The sequence below is a fragment of the Zalophus californianus genome, chromosome 2 (assembly GCF_009762305.2).
Source record: "Zalophus californianus isolate mZalCal1 chromosome 2, mZalCal1.pri.v2, whole genome shotgun sequence".
NCBI classification, from domain to species: Eukaryota; Metazoa; Chordata; class Mammalia; order Carnivora; family Otariidae; genus Zalophus; species Zalophus californianus.
In genome coordinates this window covers 39983330-40002368 of record NC_045596.1, presented here as the reverse complement: position 1 = coordinate 40002368, position 19039 = coordinate 39983330, and the positions used below count along the sequence as shown (strand labels likewise).

The 19039-nt window shown below is 41.8% G+C and overlaps 1 protein-coding gene across 2 annotated transcripts in view; it reads left to right on the top strand.

Annotated features, from left to right (window-relative positions):
• Positions 1-19039, top strand: part of TEC (tec protein tyrosine kinase) — a 142711-nt gene that overhangs the window by 888 nt on the left and 122784 nt on the right. The gene's annotated exons all lie outside the window — the stretch shown is intronic.

Below are 19039 nucleotides of genomic sequence, written 5' to 3'. Positions count from 1 at the left end.
GCATATACCCTGTATTTTTCCAGCGAGTGCCCATTTTCCTTTTAGGAAATTCCAAGAATTTACTCTCTTTGAGATGATTCTCCCCTAAAGAGCTGAGGAGGAAGAAACAACCTCAACAAACCAGTGGTTTTCCCAATTAAGTTTAGGATTTTTTTTTTTTAAAGATTTTATTTGTTTATTTGAGAGAGAGAGAGAGAGCATGAGAGGGAAGAGGGTCAGAGGGAGAAGCAGACTCCCCGCCAAGCAGGGAGCCTGATGTGGGACTCGATCCCCGGACTCCAGGATCATGACCTGAGCCGAAGGCAGTCGCTTAACCAACTGAGCCACCCAGGCGCCCTACGTTTAGGATTTAACAGGTTGGTTTGTGACACTGGTAGCTCAGTCAGCAAGAATCACATGTAGTATGGAATATCATGATTTATATGGAGAAAAGAAAGTATGTTGTAATTTTCTTATTTTGCTTTGGAAAGTATTTTTTAGTTCAGTTACATTTTCAGTGTTTAGGAAAGACCTCTACTTTCCCCGTACTACAATTAATCTGATCAATGTAGTACTACTCTTGCCAATTCATGACGCTTACTGCAATGTATTTATGTTAATGAGTTTGATTCTTCCCCCAAGGGTGTATATGTTTTGGTTTTTGGGACTGTATAGGGCAAGTGTTGTAGACACATGCAAATCAGTGCTGTGCTCTAGTAGGCAAAACCTTTGCTCCACATAGGTCCTTGAACTAAAATTCTCACATCTTCCCAAATAGAAAATATAGAATATTAATGTGCTCTAGCACTTTGAACCTGCTTTACTTATTCTGTATACTAAGACAGTCATCATGTTTTCTCGGCAGCTACTCACTCAAGGGCAGGGGCAGTATTTTATCCAACCGTGGTAAAGCTCAGAGAATGGTAACTTTTGCTCTGTAAAGTTGACACTTGACAGGGTGGTTGGAAGGGTTGTGGGCAGTGTCTGGCTACTTTTATGCTTGGGGAAGAATTGTTGGTCTCCCTGCATTCCTCTGCATATCCAGAGTGGTAGGAGCCTGAGCCTTGGGCCTCCAATCACACCTCTGCTTACAGGTTCCTCCAGGTTGGCCCAGTTGGTGCCTTCTCTCCCTGCCCCAGCTCTTCCAGTTTTGTGGCTTCTACCCCGACTCCACCCCTCCCTGGATTCTCACCCTTAGGGGGAATCAACTTATTGTTCAGGACAGGCTAGGTCCACGTAGTTGGCACAGGGGTGTTGACCCTCAGCCTAGTGCTGGGTCCCCCGTGGATGCTTAGTAAATATCTGTTGAGGAGAGGGCCACTTGCGTCAGAGCCCTTATTCTCTCCTGTTACTCAGTCTACAGAGGTAAAGAGGAGTGAAGTTGAACTCAGATCAATTGTTTTAGGGGCCAGCTGCTTTGGTTAGATTCGTGTCATGAAGAGGGACATTTGGGTCTGTTAGACAGGAGTGAAATTGGCTCATGGTTGTTGGCAACTGTAAGATTATCCTGTACCATGCGAATATGCCATGAGGATAGTTTTGTTGAAAAGAATCCCAGAAGAGAGGGGCTTAGTAGTTGTCTCAACCTATTTGTTTCTGCCCTAGCTCAACCAGTCCTTCCTTGCGTTGGGTTATAACTATTACCTTTCCCACCACGTTTGGCTGCTCAGAGCTCAGATGGCCATAGCTACCGTGGACTAGATGTAGAAAATTACATTTTCTTTTGTTTGGGAAAAACAAGGATGGAATTTTGTCAAATTGTTATTGGGGAGACAAAGCAAAAGCAAATAAATGTAAAAATGCCTGGGCATAGAAGTCAACATGTGTTTGTTTGTTTGTTTTAATTTTTAAACTTTTAATCTAAATTACATATCTCTCTCTTCAGAAACAACCATTTGTAATTCTTTGAGCTGCTTATTTTGGTATTTGTTGCTTATAGTTGCTACTTCTTGAATTTTGCAGTTTGAAGCATTATCTATTGACTTCCCACTGTGGAAGGTGGTGACGTGGCTCCCTTTATTTCTCTCACCCCCATCTCTACCCACAGCTTCCTTATTTTCCCATTTTTGAAGTAGTTAAGCAGTAATTTTGGTTAGATCAATATGCAGAGCTAAGCCAAGCACAACTTTTTGTTTTCTTTGGCATTAATAGTTGTTTGTTCATTTATTTAGCTTTGTATGTCCTCATCATTAATTTGACCCAAAACTCTTGGCCAGGTTTCTAAAACTTGCCTCAAATGCATGGGGTATTGTCAGTTTCATTTTCCTGAAGAAGTTGTCCTTGAGTCTCCTGCCTTGCCCTAATCTGGACCAGTTGCCCTACACATGGGGACCAGTTGTCACCCTGAAGACCTTCATCATCATCCTGGGGATCCCCATCATTTCTCTCCTGTATTGGAGCTCTTGTTAAGCACATGTCTTCCTCCATCTTGGTGAACTCCGTTGTTTTGGTAGAACAATCTTCAAGGAGCTTTTTGGAAAAAGATGCATGGGATATGCATTTTTTTGAGGCAGTGAATGCCTGGAAATAGTTGTTTTCCACCGACAATTGACTGTTTAGAATTTTAGGATGGAAATTTTAAAGGCATTGATTCATTGCCTTCTAGGTTGTGGTGTTGCTTTTAAGAAATTCAGAACTGTTCTGATTCCTCAAATTTTGCCTGTAATTTATGCACAGTTTACAAGCCTCCTGAGTCCTTTATGGAAATTTATAGAATTTTCTCTTGGTCTCCATGATCCTGAAATTTCATGATGCTGTACCTTGGTATGGATCTGCTTTCATCCATTGTGCTGGGTTCTTTGAATCCCGAAACTTAGATCCCTCAGTTTGGGAAATTTTTTTGAATTGACTCATTGATAATTTCCTCCTCTCCATTTTCTGTGATGTTTCTTTCTTTTTTTTTTTTAAGATTTTATTTATTTATTTGAGAGACAGAGCGAGCGAGAGAGAAAGAGCACAAGCGGGGGGAGGGGCAGAGGGGAGAGGCAGAGGCAGAGGGAGAAGCAAGACTCCCCGCTGAGCAGGAAGCTTGATGTGATGCAGGACTCGATCCCAGGACCCCACGATCATGACCTGAGCTGAAGGCAGCCACTTAACCAACTGAGCCACCCAGGCACCCTGTGATGTTTCTTTCAGAAACTCTTATTGTTCATATATTAGATATTGAGCCCCTAATTTTCTTAAATATTTTCTCTCTATTTCTTGGTTCTGCTTTTGGGGAGATTTTCTCAATTTTATCATCTAGCCCTTCCACTGAGTTTTTAATAAGTATAATCACATTTCTAATTATTTTAAATTAAAAGCTCTTTTTGTTTTCTGAATGTGTGTGTGTGTGTATGTGTGTGGTATATTGAAGGAAAGGAAAAATTCTCCTCTGCCCTCAAGATCTTCTAGCCGGACTAAGAATTAAATTTAAATGAGACAGATTAACAGGGGAAAAACAGTTTTATTCCAAGCGCACAGAGGCCCAATTATGAAATTGGGACCTAAAGAAATGATTAAAGCAGGCAGTTTTTATATTTTTTTAGACAAAGAAACAATAAATCTGTGAAGAATTGACAGGACACAGAACATTTTGGGAACTTCAATTAGTAAAGAGTTCTAAACAGAATTTGGGCTGTGGTAGTAAATGAATAAAAAGTAACAAGGGTTGTTTATACAACCTTCTTGGCTCTAAATTTTCCATCTCTGGCTGTAGGGGATGTCTTTTTACCTCCTGGTACAGGGAGGGCATCTTTCACATGGGAGATTTATTTCCTGCTTTCAGGAGACAGAAGAGGGTCTGAGTGTCCTTCTTGCATCGGCTGTCTCTTCAGTAACTTTTATCTAGAATAATCAGCATGCCAAAGTGATGCATTTTGAGGTTGTCTGCTCTTGGCCCCTTCAATATCTATTTCTTGCTTTTGTTTTATGGTTTCAGTGCTTATCTGTCTTATCTCTCTGAGGACAAACTTTTTTGGAAAGTTTAATCCTTCCATCACAGACTCCGTTTCCCCAAGTTGCTTTTGTCTATTAGTTTGGGTCTGGATCATTCATGTTAGAGGTTTGCCTCCTATTTCTGATACCCTCTGTTGTCTGCTCACATTTGAGTGGGGTGTTAAAAGGTGAAGATGTGTGTGGGCTTGTTGACTGGAAATGTCACTGTCTGGTGATCTGGTTGGGGCTTATATTTGTAGAAGCTCTGATGTCATTACCTCTTGGGCCACGGAGAGTCCTCAGAAAAGGCTCTTCTCTTTTTCCTGGATGGTGGCGGAGAGCCTGGCTGCCAGTGATCTGGGAGCGAGGTAGAGGAGAAGGCTGGAAGTCTCAGCATCCACATGTTCATAAAACCCTTCCATGGTGTTTCCAGTACAACACCTGAGCCTGATGTACCCCATTCCAGAGACCCTCTTTTGGAGAGGAGGTGGGGAAGAAACTCCAGGTGTTTTTGCAAGGATAGGGAGGGGATTATCACCTACCTGCTCAGAATGGCTGAAGGGATATGGGACATCCAACTGCCTTTTATTTATTTTTTTTAAAGATTTTATTTATTTATTTGACAGAAAGAGACACAGTGAGAGAGGGAACACAAGCAAGGGGGAGTGGGAGAGGGAGAAGCAGGCTACCCGCGGAGCAGGGAGCCCGATGCGGGGCTCGATGTAGGGCTCGATCCCAGGACCCCGGGATCATGACCTGAGCCAAAGGCAGATGCTCAACCAGCTGAGCCACGCAGGCGCCCCTCCAACTGCCTTTTAAAGAAGCTTTCAGCCCTCTTTATTTTTGCTTTCCCCTCTCCCCGCAGAGGGTCTAACTGCCTTTAATTATGTAGCATTTTGGAGATTCCATGGTATTAATGAGGTTGTTTCTTGTCTTCCCCTCACCCCACCAAAATGTTTTCCTATTTTCTCTTCTTCCATTCTCTCCATCCTTGTTGGGTTCATACATTAAAGAAAAAAAATCCTTTGTTGTTATTTTCTTGGCCTTTCAGGAGGGAGAGAAGGTAGAAAGTTTTGTTTAATCTGCCATTGGTACCTTAACGAACCTCCACTGAGAGCCCATTGAGCTTCAGCCATGGCACTCTACTGCTGTCTTCCTGCCTTTACCAACAATAACCTTCTTGGACCAGTCCAGGCATATTCTCTCCCTGAACCCAGGTTGGACCTCAGATTTCTTCTACCACTTTAAGCATCCACTGCCAACTAATTACACTTGTCGTGGGAGGCAAAACCTCTAGCCCTAGCGTGGGTGATAACGTAGCTTACTGGTCATAGAGCCCTTGTTCCTGTTTCTCTAGTTCAGTGTGTCGAGGAGGACTCATTCCATCACCTTGGCCTCTGACTGTCTTAAATTCAGTGAAACTCATCTATAGTAAGTCTAATATTTAAATCTGAAAGGCAAGCCTGCTGTTGTTGGTGGCCTTGTGGCCTTAATGGAAGTTATCACTATTTCCTTCTGGAGACCAGTTCATCACACAATTTCCTTACCAGCAGAAGCATCCTCACTTCCTGTTTCAAAGCTCATGTCTTTCTTGGAATGTGCACCAAGTTCCTGTTTCTGGCTGTGCTGAGCAGAGATGACTGATCTATCCAAGGCCTCGTGGATGATCACAACTTTCCCAACCCCGTTTTACCAATTGAATCAATCCTTAGGCTTCTTTAATTCAGTGTGATCTTGCCGCCCTCTATGCCAGTCGCTTGGCAATGTCAACAGGACTTTTTGCTTACACACAGACGAATGAGGAGAGTCAGCTTCCACGGAAGGAGGGAGAGCATTGTTCCCAAACCATCTTATCTGTGCGGAAAAAGCAAAGCTCTGTACTCCCAAGGTGATGCCTATGCATTGGGAGGACAGAAAGCAGAAAACACCAGTGCTGGCAGTTGCTACATTGGAGTGGTGCAGGAGGGACTTGCTCCCTGGGGGATGACAGCAAATGAGAAGATGGGTAGAAAACACTTATTCCGCTGGAACCCGCCAGGTACCATTGTGAACAGAAACTTGGCCAGTGGGAATACCTGAAGTGCTCATTCTTCCGTCCATGGCCATCCTTCCCTTTTCTAAATAGAATCTTTGAAGCCATTGCAACCTCACTTTCCATGCAGTATGTTTTTCTCTAATGTGCTAAGTGCTTCACCTAAGTTCTTTTTGTTTTCTCAGCTGCATTGTAAACTCTCCTAGGGAAGAGTGCAATGCCTAATAAATACTTGATGAATGTACTGAATGAATTTTCCAGATAATTGTGGACATTTGGCAGTTAGGACAAAAAGATATTTGGTCATAGTTATCCAAGTTGAATAGCCTAAATTTATTAAATTCTTGACTAGACTTTCACTTCACTTTTGCTGTATAGACTGAAACATTCAATTTAAGTTTTCCCAAGTGCATTGTTTCTTGGTATTACTTAGAAATAGTTCTCACTGATAACATTCTTTTTTTTTCTTAAAGATTTTATTTTTTAAGTAATCTCTACACTCAACGTGGGGCTTGAGCTCACAGCCCCGAGTCACACGTTTCACTGACCAAGCCAGCCAGGCACCCCTCATTGATAACATTCTTTTTTTTTTTTTTTTAAGATTTTATTTGTTTATTTGACAGTGAGAGAGGGAACACAACAGGGGGAGTGGGAGAGGGAGAAGCAGGCTTCCCGTGGAGCAGGGAGCCCCATGTGGGGCTCGATCCCAGGACCCTGGGATCATGACCTGAGCTGAAGGCAGACGCTTAACGACTGAGCCACCCAGGCGCCCCCATTGATAACATTCTTAAAAGGACAACACAGATTACGACTACTACTACCACTATTTTTTTCCCCCACCTGTGTATTTTCTCTTAGCACAGTGTTGTGATTGTCTTGGTTTTTATGGCTAAGAAGAGTGGCTTTTGGAGGAGGGAGGGAAGTGTGTGCTGATTAGGTTGTCTAGACGGGTGAGTTGTACATTTATAAAGGAGGAAGATCTCTTTGGATTTCAGCAGTGTATATGTATTTCCTTTTGGGACTACATGTAATTTATTTTTGAAAGTTAAAAGCTTTTGAAATGATTAGCTACAGAGTATCAAAGTGACAGATTTTAAATTGTCTTTTGCTATATGAGCTATTTCTAACGTAGAACTCTCTGTCAAATATCCTCCTTCATTTATCTTTAATTTTTGTGAAGTTCTAGCCTGATTTCATAGGAAAAGATTTTAACTTTTCTTTATCCTGAATAGAGTTCCAACAATGTCTTTCTGTTATTATTTCCTTGGAAACTCTCATGTCCACATGTATCCCCCGATATTATGTTTCAGCCACAGCATGTGGAATCTCCACATGACTGCCCCAAAAGTGAAATTGTAGCTTTTTTTTTTTTTTTGAGATTCATTTATTTATCTTAGAGAGAGGGAGATAGCACATGAGTGGGGGGGAGGGGCAGAGGGAGTATGAAGGGTAGAGAAGCAGACTCCCCACTGAGTGGGAGCCCAACATGGGGCTCAATCCCCCCCTCAACTCACAGAGATCAGGACCTGAGCCGAAATCAGGAGTCAGACACTCAAGGCGCCTGCGTGGCTCAGTTGGTTAAGCATCTGCTTTTGGCTCAGGTCATGATCCCAGCGTCCTGGGATTGATTTCTGGATTGGACTCCTTGCTCAGCAGGGAGTCTGCTTCTCCCTCTGCCCTTCACCCACTCGTGCTGTGCTCTGTCTCTCTCTCTCTCCTCTCTCCCTCAAATAAATAAATCTTAAAAAAAGAGAGAGAGTCTGACAGTTAACCGACTGAGCCACCCAGGCTCCCCTAAGTCTTGGCTTTTTTTTTTTTTTCCCTACAAAGGAGTGATTTCAAGGTTTATTTTTCTGCGGATATAATTTAAGTGTGCAGCGAAGTTGGTTTTTACCATTGTGGTTATTTTTGTTTCATAGAAGGTGGTTGGCTTTCTTTTTTATTTTCCTGCCTTGACTGATAAAAATGTCTGATCCTTTAGCCATGCAGATAAGAAGAAATACAATTTAACTGAGTTACGAATGAATAAGACATAAATTTAGGTGTGAATGCTTTTTAATTTTTTTTAAAAGATTGTCAACTTATTTGTCACACATTTAAACCAGTTATAGAAGCACTGCATTAAAGAATTCTTGTTCATAGGTTCTGGAGTCGTAGCTGAAAGAGGGTTTTGGGCTCAGAGCTGGTGACGCATCCTCCTACCTCACCTAGACTAAGGCTAAATCCTTGGATGCCACAGAGATTCCTCAACTCTCAGTGTGCTCTGTGGATTCTCCCTGACATCATTTAGACAAAAAAAAAAAAAAGTTGTCTCATATGCTAATTGTTAAAAAATGTTGACAATGCTGAAGCCTACAAAGAAATTAAAAACAACCCCAAAACCTTTCCAGAGAGAATCTTGGTGAACCCCCTCCCAGTCATCTCATCATTATTTGACTTGTTAAAAATCTTTAGCAAATTTCTAGAAAATAATTTACTTAAGGAGCACTGCATGCAACTGTTTATGTAACTGCCAAGTTCTGTAATGTTTATATATATGCAATATATATGTACTTTATATATTATATATATGCAATTACTTCTTGAGATTATAATTAGTTCAGGCATAAAGTTCTTTGGGTTTCATTATTTCATATAGACATTTTTAATTTAATTATCATTTTTAGTAGCTAGCTGATTGTCTTGTTAATATATGATATTCTTCCAGGAAGCTCCCAACTATCTTACTGCTAGAAGGAAAAACAACCTTAACTTGACAATGGCAAGGCCTCAGTAGCCTGTGAGTCTTCTTTAGCATATGGAAATCCTTTTGAAACCTCCCTTTGGGTGCCTGGGTGGTTAAGCATCTGGCTCTTGATTGCAGTTCTGGTCATGATCTCCAGGTCCTGGGATCAAGCCCTGCTCAGCAGGGAGTCTGCTTATCTCTCTCTCTCTCTCTCTCTCTCTCTCTCTCTCTCTCTCCCTCCCCCTCTCCCTCCCCCTCCCTCTGCCCCTCCCCACTGCTTGTTCTCTCTCTTAGATAAATAAATAAAAATCTTAAAAAAAAAAGAAAAAAGAAAAGATGTTTAAAAAAAAAAAAAGAAAGAAACCTCCCTTGTCCTTACCTCCCCCAACCCCATAGTATATAATCAGCCACCACTCACAACCCCGTGCAGCAGCTCTTCCTGCCCACGGGTCCTGTCCCTGTGCTGTCATAAAACTACCATTTTGCACCAAAACACACACACACACACACACACACACACACACACAAACCAGTATTTTGAACCAGTCCTCAATTGTTGGACAATTGGGGTTCTTTTCTTTTTTAAGTAAGTAGTGTTGTTATACATTTGTTCCCTTTTGGGGATTATTTTCTTGGGGAGTTTTTCTCAAAATACCACTCCGGGATTAAGGATTTCTAGTTTCTAGTAATCATTGTCAGAAGGACACGAAATAATAATTTGAAAAAGCTCACTAGCTATATAAAGCTATCTAAAGTTTCCATTATCCTCTTTTTTGACCTTTTAGATCAACAGTATCTACTTTGTGTGAAGACATAGTCAGGCCATGTTATGTACCAGGTGGTAGATCAGATAATAAAGCTAGAGTAATCCAACAGGTCCCATTTCCAAGAGGCTGTGTTCCGGTTGGTAATGTCTATCGCCTCATTTCATTTTGTTGGATGTGGTAGGAAAAGTTTCCAGGGATCAGTAACAAAAAGTGGAGAGGTTGTTATAGTATCTGTGAAACAACATTTGACCTCAGTACCTGGCCTAGGATTCAGGAACCTTTGTGTAAGCAGGAGAAGGCATTATAAGCCCGCAGGGAACTCCAACCCTCCCACCCATTTCCCTGTACTTGGACCGGAAGAGGAAGTAGGAGGGGCAGGACAACCAGCAAAGTGAGGGAATTTTGCATTGATTTCGGTTCTTGATAAAGAACCAGAGCAGAGTGGATTCCTATTCAGATTTTCCCCTTGACATCTTCCTGTCTAATGTTTAAAGCTTGGGCTAGATTTTTAAGTCGGCTATTAACTGGTGTTATGTTCCCATGCCTCAGGTTTTCCACCTATTAAGCAAACCATAATGACACATAATTAACAGTCCACTTCAGAAAGATTCATGGCCTAATGCTTGTAAAGGACTTTGAGCTTTTCAGAGTGTTTTATACACGTTCATGAATAATGAGATGACTTGCTCTATTTAGCAAAGGACATCTATATTATGCTCATTTTACAGATGAGGAAGGTGAGCCTCAGAGGATAAGAGCTTCCTGAGAATCAGAGGGTAAATTGAACGTACAGTCTATGACATTTTTCTTGAACTTTGTGGAACAAGTGGAATCTAAAATAAATTCTGCCATGAGTGTGTGTGCTGGGAAAGCGGATTTTACACTTTTTAAGCAAATACAACCTTTCAGGGGGATAGGCATAGGCCACTCCTTTGTCAGCGGGAGTCATGTTTGACACATTCACTGGCATTTTTAAAGAGCATTAAATAATCATGGAAGTTAGAGATAAATTGTGATTTTTAAAGTAACTTTGAAAAGACTCCACACAAAGGCTGTTAAATAGATTGAGTCACTGGGAGTTTGGGAAAAATGTTTTATAAGTCAGCAATGGGGGGAGGGTAAAAACAGAACAAAGGCAGCCATAGATGGACATTTCCTAGCACACAAATGTGAGTAAACTAGTCTAATTATTATTATTATTTTTAAAAAATAAATGATGTAGGGGCACCTGGGTGGCTCAGTCGTTAAGCGTCTGCCTTCAGTTCAGGTCATGATCCCAGAGTGCTGGGATCGAGCCCCACATCGGGCTCCCTGCTCAGCGGGAAGCCTGCTTCTCCCTCTCCCACACTCCCTGCTTGTGTTCCCTCTCTTGCTGTCTCTCTCTTCTGTCAAATAAATAAATAAAATCTTTAAAAAAAAATTATGTAGAAGAGGGAGTACACAGTGTAAAGTCCCAAGTTTACAGTCAACATGAACATATTGGGACGCTAAAAGCCAAACTGCTGGTCTCAAGTCTATGCAGTGGTGAAGAATGCATTTAGGTAAAATTAATCTATCTGTATATGTAGATGGACATTCTAGTTTTTTTGTTTTTAAGATTTTTATTTATTTATTTGAGAGAGAGAGTGAGAGAGAGCACGAGAGCAGGGGGAGGGGCAGAAGGAGAGAGAAGCAGACTCCTCACTGAGCAGGGAGCCTGATGCGAGTCTCTATCCGGGGACTCCGGGATCATGACCTGAGCTGAAGGCAGATGCTTAACTGACTAAGCCACCCAGATGCCCCTGCCTTCTAGTTTTTTACTAAAGAAAGAGATTCAGATATGATTGTGGACTCTTAACTGAAGAGATTCACTAAGTGTATAGCTTGGAACAAGAGAACTAACTAGATCTTAGGTGTCGTTACAAATAATTCAGAAATGTCATTTTACCCATTTTCATGTTTCAGCATCTAAGATAGTTTCATCAATGTACTGTAAAGATGTAATGGACTTAGAGAAAAGCAAACATATCTATCGGTGGCAGAGAAGATTGAGTAAAATACTCCCATTGAATTCTTTGGTCCAGAGAGATAAATGCATAGGAGGGATGCGCCCTCTTACACCACAGCAAGCGGAGCTCAATGATACAGGGAGACCATTCATTTGCACCTTCTTTATTCCCAAATAATATACCACCTGTCCCCGATAGTTAATGTTTTTGAGCACATAAGATGTGCCAGGCTCCAAGTGGGGCTTGTTACATGGATTAGCTCATTTAACCCGCCCTACAATCCAATGAAGTGGGTAAGATTATTTCCAACATTCTACAGATGAAGAGCCAGCCTAAAGCTTGGAAATTCAGGGAAATTTGGCTCAGTGGTGGAGCCAAAGTTGAGAACAATACTGTCTGACTCAAGAGGGTATGCTTATAGCTCTGCTGAGTATCCACACTGAGCAATGCTCCATTCCTCTTATTATTTTCTGTCCTGGTAAACAGAATTGGACAACCTAGAAGAAAACATAAAAGTCTGCTTCAAACAAAGTGAAAGCAGCCAGTTTCTCTGGATATCACTTCAAGCCCCTTAACCTGAAGATCCTAAGATGTCTTCATAGTAGCACTGTTGAATAGAAATGTTCTGTGATTTGGAGGTTCTTACTGGCCATGTGAAACAAGCAAAACATACTAGGTGAAATTTATTTTAATAATATATTTTGTGTAGCCCAATATATAAGAAACATTATAATTTCACTGTGTAATCATATAATGATTATTAATGGGAGGCCAGAAACAACCAGGAGCTTGAATATGAGTAATACGATCCAGTACAGTGCAAGGCAAGGCAATGTCTTATGCAGTGCAGTGGATAATGTAAGATGTAGTCCTACCAAACAATAAAGTTGCGGTTAATGGAGAAACATTTTATACTGCTTCAGTTTTAAATTTTAAATTAAATTTAAATAAAATTAAAACTGTAGTTCCTCATTTGCTCTAGCCACATTTCAGGTGCTCAATAGCTATTTGTGGCAAGTGGCTACCATATAAAATAGTGCAGCAAAAGTTATTCTCTGTCTCCAAAGGCCATGGGACTCCCAGACACTCCATCCCCACCCCTCTACCCTGACCTCTCTTAGTCCCCAGCCCGGTTTCCGTGTCTCTGCCTAGGGCCACCATGTACAGTTGTGCAGGTTATGTACTGTAAAACTCTGGGATGTCATTCACATTGTAGATCTAGAAGATTTATTTACTGTGACAGGTTGTTGGAAGATGCAAGTAAAGTTTTTATTTTTATTTATTTATTTTTTTATTATGTTATGTTAATCACCATACATTATATCATTAGTTTTTGATGCAAGTAAAGTTTTTAAAGGAAGATATACTTTTTCTAATTCATGCAAAGGCATTTTTTTGGGGAGGTGATTGTAGTTCTGTTCCTGATGTAGGAAAGATGTTAGGGTTCAAAGCCGGTGGCCAAGAAAGAATTCTTGAGACCAGACGTCTTTGGTGCAAAAAGGTGGTTTTATGAAACCACCATGGGGACAGGACCTGTGGGCTGAAGGAGCTGCACCAGGGTCATGAGGAGTGGCCCGTTATATACTTTCAAGTTGGGAGAGGGTTCGGTATAGCGTAAGCCTCCCAGGTATTTTGGAAACAAGGTTTCCAGGACCTTGAGGGGGCTAGCTCTTATTAGGAAAAGGTCATTTATTACTGTTTAGTAAAAACTCAGTCATGAGACTCTTCAGATGTATATTGGTGGGTCATGCGCTTGGAGGATGATTGCCAACATGTATCTTGGGGGGTAGAGATAAAGGAGGTTTCCAAAGGAATTTTTATATGTTAAGTAGACTCACAGAATCCTGGGGGTCTGGCTTTGCCCTGAGGAAGTATTATCATCGAGGTAGCGGAGTTACTTGAGGAATGTCACTCTGCCCGTTTCAAGGATTTGTCAATGGGCTGTAAGTAGTAAGGAAATTTAATAATTTTTCTTCTGCCTTTGTTCCCCACATCATTTCTTCTTAGCATTCCAACAGTTGGGCCCAGGCATTGTTCTCTTGTATGCTCAGCACTGAAAGTAATGAAGCAGATTCAGTACACCCTCCCTCACCGCCACCCCCAAAATAATATCATACAAAGTTATAGTCTTCATGGTAGTTTACGTCAGAGCCATATGTATCTTATTCATGATTGTACGTGCAGTGCCTGGCACACAGTGGGTACTCAACAAATTTATTGATTTAAATTTTCTTAGTATCACTTAGGGCCCTGCGTTGTGTCCTGAGTTGCTCTTAATGAAACTTGACCCAGGGCTGATTATCCAAGTGCTGACATGGCTCTTTCACTGAGTCACAGTTCACCCTTCATGTGGTCCCCTTGTTCTAAATAATAATAATTGTCATTATTGTTATTATTACTAATAATAGCTACCATTTATTGATCACTTTGTGTCAAGCTTTGTGTCTAGCAGTTTATGTGCATTATTCCATTTACTCTTTCCAAACATCTCTAGGAGGTAGGTACTATTATTATCCCTGTTTTATAGGAAGGAAACTGAGGCATTGAGAAATTAAATAATTTGCTTGAGGTCACACAGCTAGTAAGTGTCGGAGCTGAAATTTAAAACCAGTTCTGTCTGACTTCAAAGCCCTTGTGATGTGGAAATGTTGGGGTTCAGAGCCCATGGCCAAGAAAGAGTTCTTGAGAGTCTTTGGTGCAAAAAAGTGGTTTTTATTAAAGCATGAGGACAGGACCCGTGGGCAGAAAGGGCCGCCCTGGGATTGTGAGGGGCAATTGATTATATACTATGGAGTGAGCGGTGGGGAGGTAAAGACCAAGGGAAGTTTCAGAAATGACTTTCACATGCTAAAGACTCATGGGATCCTGAAGTCCTGGCTACTTACTGTCCAGCTAAGGTTGTTTTTGCCTCTAGCAAGACATTAACATTAAGATTGGGAGTTCCTAGAGGAATGCTCTACTCCGTCTGCCTCAAGTATTTGCCAACGGGCTGCAGGTTATAAGGACATTTAATTTTATCTACATTTCTTTTGCCTTTGTTCCCCATATCACTTCTACGCTTTAAGTAGCAGGACTGTGCTTCTCCTTCGTTATCTGGGGCCTGACTGACAAGTAACTACACCACAGTGGACTCCTTATTTGTTGGCCTGGACTTCCTTCCTTTGGGGAACTTCTCAGTCCACAGTTACTGCGGTTTGGGTGGGGTGGACACTAACCCCAGGGCTGGTGATGTGACTTAGCTTTGGCCTATCTGAGAAGTGCCTCCACCGGAACTACTGATTGGTTCAGAAGTTAGCACATGACCCAGCCTTGCTCAGTCAGCCTCCATTTCTGCTCCAGGTAAGAGAGGCGGCATTCTTTTCCTTTGGGATTCTTTTTTTTTCTTTTTTCCCCCTGCTAGAGTGATTTAACCTGGAGCTCCTGGTGGCCATCTTGGCCTGCTCTATGGGCGAAGCTGCTTGCAGTAGGAGAGTATGAATGAAGCCGGCATGCAGTGAGACACAGCTCTGAGCAGTGGTGGGAGCACAGACAACACCATTTAAACCCTGGGATTCAGGGGCGCCTGGGTGGCTCAGGTGGTTAAGCGTCGGACTCTTGATTTTGGCTCAGGTCATGATTTCAGGGTGGTGAGATCGAGACTTCCATTGGGCTCTGTGCTCTTCCACCCCCCGCCCCCTCGCACTCTCTCTCAAAAGAAAATAAAATTTAAAAAAAAGAAAAACAATCCAGAACTCGGATGTGCCTGAAGCCTCCCAAGCCTGCTTGGTTTTGTGAGCCAGCACATTCCTTTTGTTGTTGTTGTCTGCTTAAATCAAGTTATTTGCAGTTGAAAGAGCCGTGCCTAATGTACAGACTTTGCCGTTCTTTATCTACCCTTTGGATGAGCCCCCTACTTCTTGGGCCTTGGTGCCTTACTGTTGCCTGTACCTTGCCTGGTGACCTTTGATCCCTGGACACTCAAGGTATTCATCTTGCTTTTTCCCTTTCAGGTCTCTGAGCTCTGCCCTAAGGAAAGGAGATACCACACCCAGCCCCTTCTCACCTTCTTCCCTGCATTACAGAGCCCACACACAGGGATAAATATTATGCCAGGAGTACAGCATTGGAGAAATCTGTTCTTCGTAGACATTACAAAATTACTCATCAACCTACGTTTGAATGCTGATCAAAGACTGTTGAATGCTTAACTCATCTGGCCTCTGACACCCTCTGGGACCTCAGCCAGCTCAGGCCTAGCCTTTGCGTCTTGTCCCCAGTTTCCTTGGCTCCTAGCCTTTCTGATCAGCTCTCTCCTAAATACTCTCAACTCCCCTGTGATTCTGAACTTCCATTCTTCTGCTGGCTTCCTTCCCAGCCTTTCCTACGGTCCTCCGAGGGCATTGTTCCATTGTGAATCAATGCTCCCACGCCCCAGCCTCCTCACGTGATGGGAGCCCTCCCTTCTCTGTAGCTCTCTCTGCTATAGCTTTCTGGCTTCCCTTTGCTGATTTCTCTCTTAGAGGTAAAACCCTCCATGCAGATACCCTCGTGGTCTCCCCTTTTGCCAGCAGCCTCTTGGTCATTCCCCTGATAACACTCACCTGGTTCACGATTTCTACAAACTCTGCCATCTTTTCATTCATACACACCACTAACTTGAGATGTCAACGATGAGTTATCCAGTTGCCTTTGGGCTGGTTCGAGGGAGTAGTTAATTGTGGCAGGAGTGGAAAATAAGGGAGACTTCAGGAAAGGGATTTCTCGTGATCAGGACCTTAAAAAATGAGTAGCGTTTCAGCAGGTGCTCTTCTAGGCAGAACAACTCAAGCAAAGGTGTGAAGATATGAAAAGGCTAGTGTGTTTGCTTTCTCGAACACTTGGAAATAAATGGCAGGAAGGGAAGGGGGAAACCAGACTGGATCTGACATGATTATGTTTTCTTAAGATTAAGGAGTGGCCCTAAGGACAGTCCAATGTAGAGAATGCAAGAGAAGGAACAGCCTTTATTATAAAAGGGAGAAAAAGTGCTTTGAAAAGTTGCAGAGGTGGAATGATACTGTAAATTACAAGATAGAGACATTGGGCTGTTTGGCAAACAGGAAGAGGAGTGGTTAAAGCAGTTTAAGAAGGTTCATAAGAAGACTAGGGATGTAGAGAGAAGGGATAGTGGGAAGAGAAAAGTGGAAGGATTTGCAGAGCAGACTGGTTATAAGGAGACAGGGAACAGGGCAGAGAAACTGGGCAGGACATCTGCTGTGTAGGGGACAGGAGCGTGGAGGCCCTGCATGGTGGTGTGAGATTTGAAGGCGGAGGAAACAGCTCAGACCAGATATGAGTCAAATTAGTTGGCCTTTTATTATGTTATGTGTAAAGAGTAAGAGAACTTGTATCTTTTATGATGGTGAAAATGACTGAAATTATCTAAGCATAACATGTTTCTCAAACTGTTTTATAGAATGCTACAACTCTGGGAGATGTTAATAAGGCTTAAGGGATATAGAGTGAGTTCTGTGATCAAATAAGGCTGGGAAAGGCAGCATTCTCTATGATTCACAGAGCCTGTTCATGTAGAAAAGGCTGTGAGGAACGCACATAAGAAACCAATTTGACATTGTGCAATACAGCTTGGCCCAAATACATTTGTTCATTCATTCAACAAGCCTGTGGTAAGCACATCTTATGATAGTATGTTTTGTTTTGATTTGGTTTAAATACATGCATTTTTAAAATTATAGTTGTCACACAATGTCATATTAGTTTCAGGTGTACAAAATGTTTTGACAGCTCTGTGTCCGCATACAACACTATTCCAACACCATTGACTATGTTCCCTATGCTGTACCATTCATTCCCATGACTTACTCACTCTGTACCTGGGAGACTGTACCTCCCACTCCTCTTCACCCATTTTGTCCATCCTCCCAACCTCCCTCCCCTCTGGCAACCACCAGTTTGTTCTCTGTATTTATGGGTCTGTTTCTCCTTTTTTTGTTTGTTCATTTGTTATATTTATTTTTTGATTTTACATGTAAGTGAAATCATATGGTATTTGTCTTTGTCTGACTTATTTTACTTAGCATAATACCCTCTAGATCCACCCATGTTGTCACCAATGGCAAGATTTCATTTTTTTATGGATGAATAATATTCCATTGAGATATATATATATATATATATAATGTGTGTGTATTATTATATATAAATAATATATATATGTATTATTATATATATATTATACACACATACACACTGTATCTTTATCCATTCATCTGTTAGTGGATACTTAGGTTGCTTCCATATCTTTTTTTTTTTTTTGGTTTTGTTTAGAGAGAGGAGGAGGGAGGGGCAGAGGGAGAGGGAGAGAGCGAATCTTAAGCAGGCTCCATGCCTAGCATGGAGCCTGACGTGGGGCTCAGTCTCACCACCCTGAGATCATGACCTGAGCCGAAATTAAGAGTCAGTTGCTTAACCAACTGAGCCACCCAGGTGCCCCAGGTTGCTTCCATGTCTTATCTATTGTAAATAATACTGCATTAAACATAGGGGTGCATATGTATTTTTGAATTAGCATTCTTGCTTTCTTTGGGTAAGTACCTTGTAGTGGAATTACTGGATGGTATGGTATTTCTATTTTTAATTTTTTGAGGGACTTCCATACTGTTTTCCACAATAGCTACACCAATTTACATTCCCCACCAACGTGCAAGAGGGTTCCCTTTTCTGCACATTCTCAGTAACACTTGTTATTTCTTGTCTTTTTGATTTTAGCCATTCTAACAGGTGTGAGGTGATATTTCACTGTGGTTTTGATTTGCATTTCCCTGATGATTAGTGATGTTGAGCTCCTTTTCATAAGTCTGTTGGCCATGTGATAGTATGCTTTGGGCACTGCAATGGTCCTATGGCAGAGAATAAAATGAGCCAGTGTCCTTGCTGTTATGAGGTTATGGTCTGGTATAATCTGATAGGTCCTAGTATTCTGAGAAACACAATTTGGGAAGCCTGGAGTTAAGGTGTTTAGGTATTCCTGTTTGTGTTCTGGAATGGGCTGGAGTGATTGGCTGCCTGCTTGTCTCTCTGTCTCCACATCTCTGTATTACACCAGTTCCTTCGCCTTTTCTCAGAATGTTTCCTGCACGTCCTGCCTTGGGCATGGACAGAGCTGATGACAAAGTAAATTTCAGGTCTGGGAAGTTGGTGACTTGCTAGTAAGTGGCAGAACCAGAGCCAGAACCCAGCTCTTCTGGCTCTAAGTTCTATGCTCATTCCAATCTTGGTGAAAAGGGATAATTTGACATGGCTGAAAATTGAAAGAAAAAAATTCGATAGACTGAACAGGTTAAGTGAGATGCTATGGATTATGCCAAGCTAATCAATAATGGTAGAACTGACTTAGGTATCACCACCACTACCACCACCATTTTTATCACTAATATTCAGTAATTGCCATGATCCATGTACCATGCTAAGCACTTTAGATATATATTTTCTTATTTAATTTTTATATCAACTCAATGAAGTGGCAATTATGACCCCAATTAAAAGATGTGGACACAGGCTCAGAGAGGTGAGTAGTGTGTCCATGTTCACATAGCTAAGAAGGAGCAGAGCCAAACTTCCATACTAGGCTGTTTTCAGAGTCTAAACTCTTTTT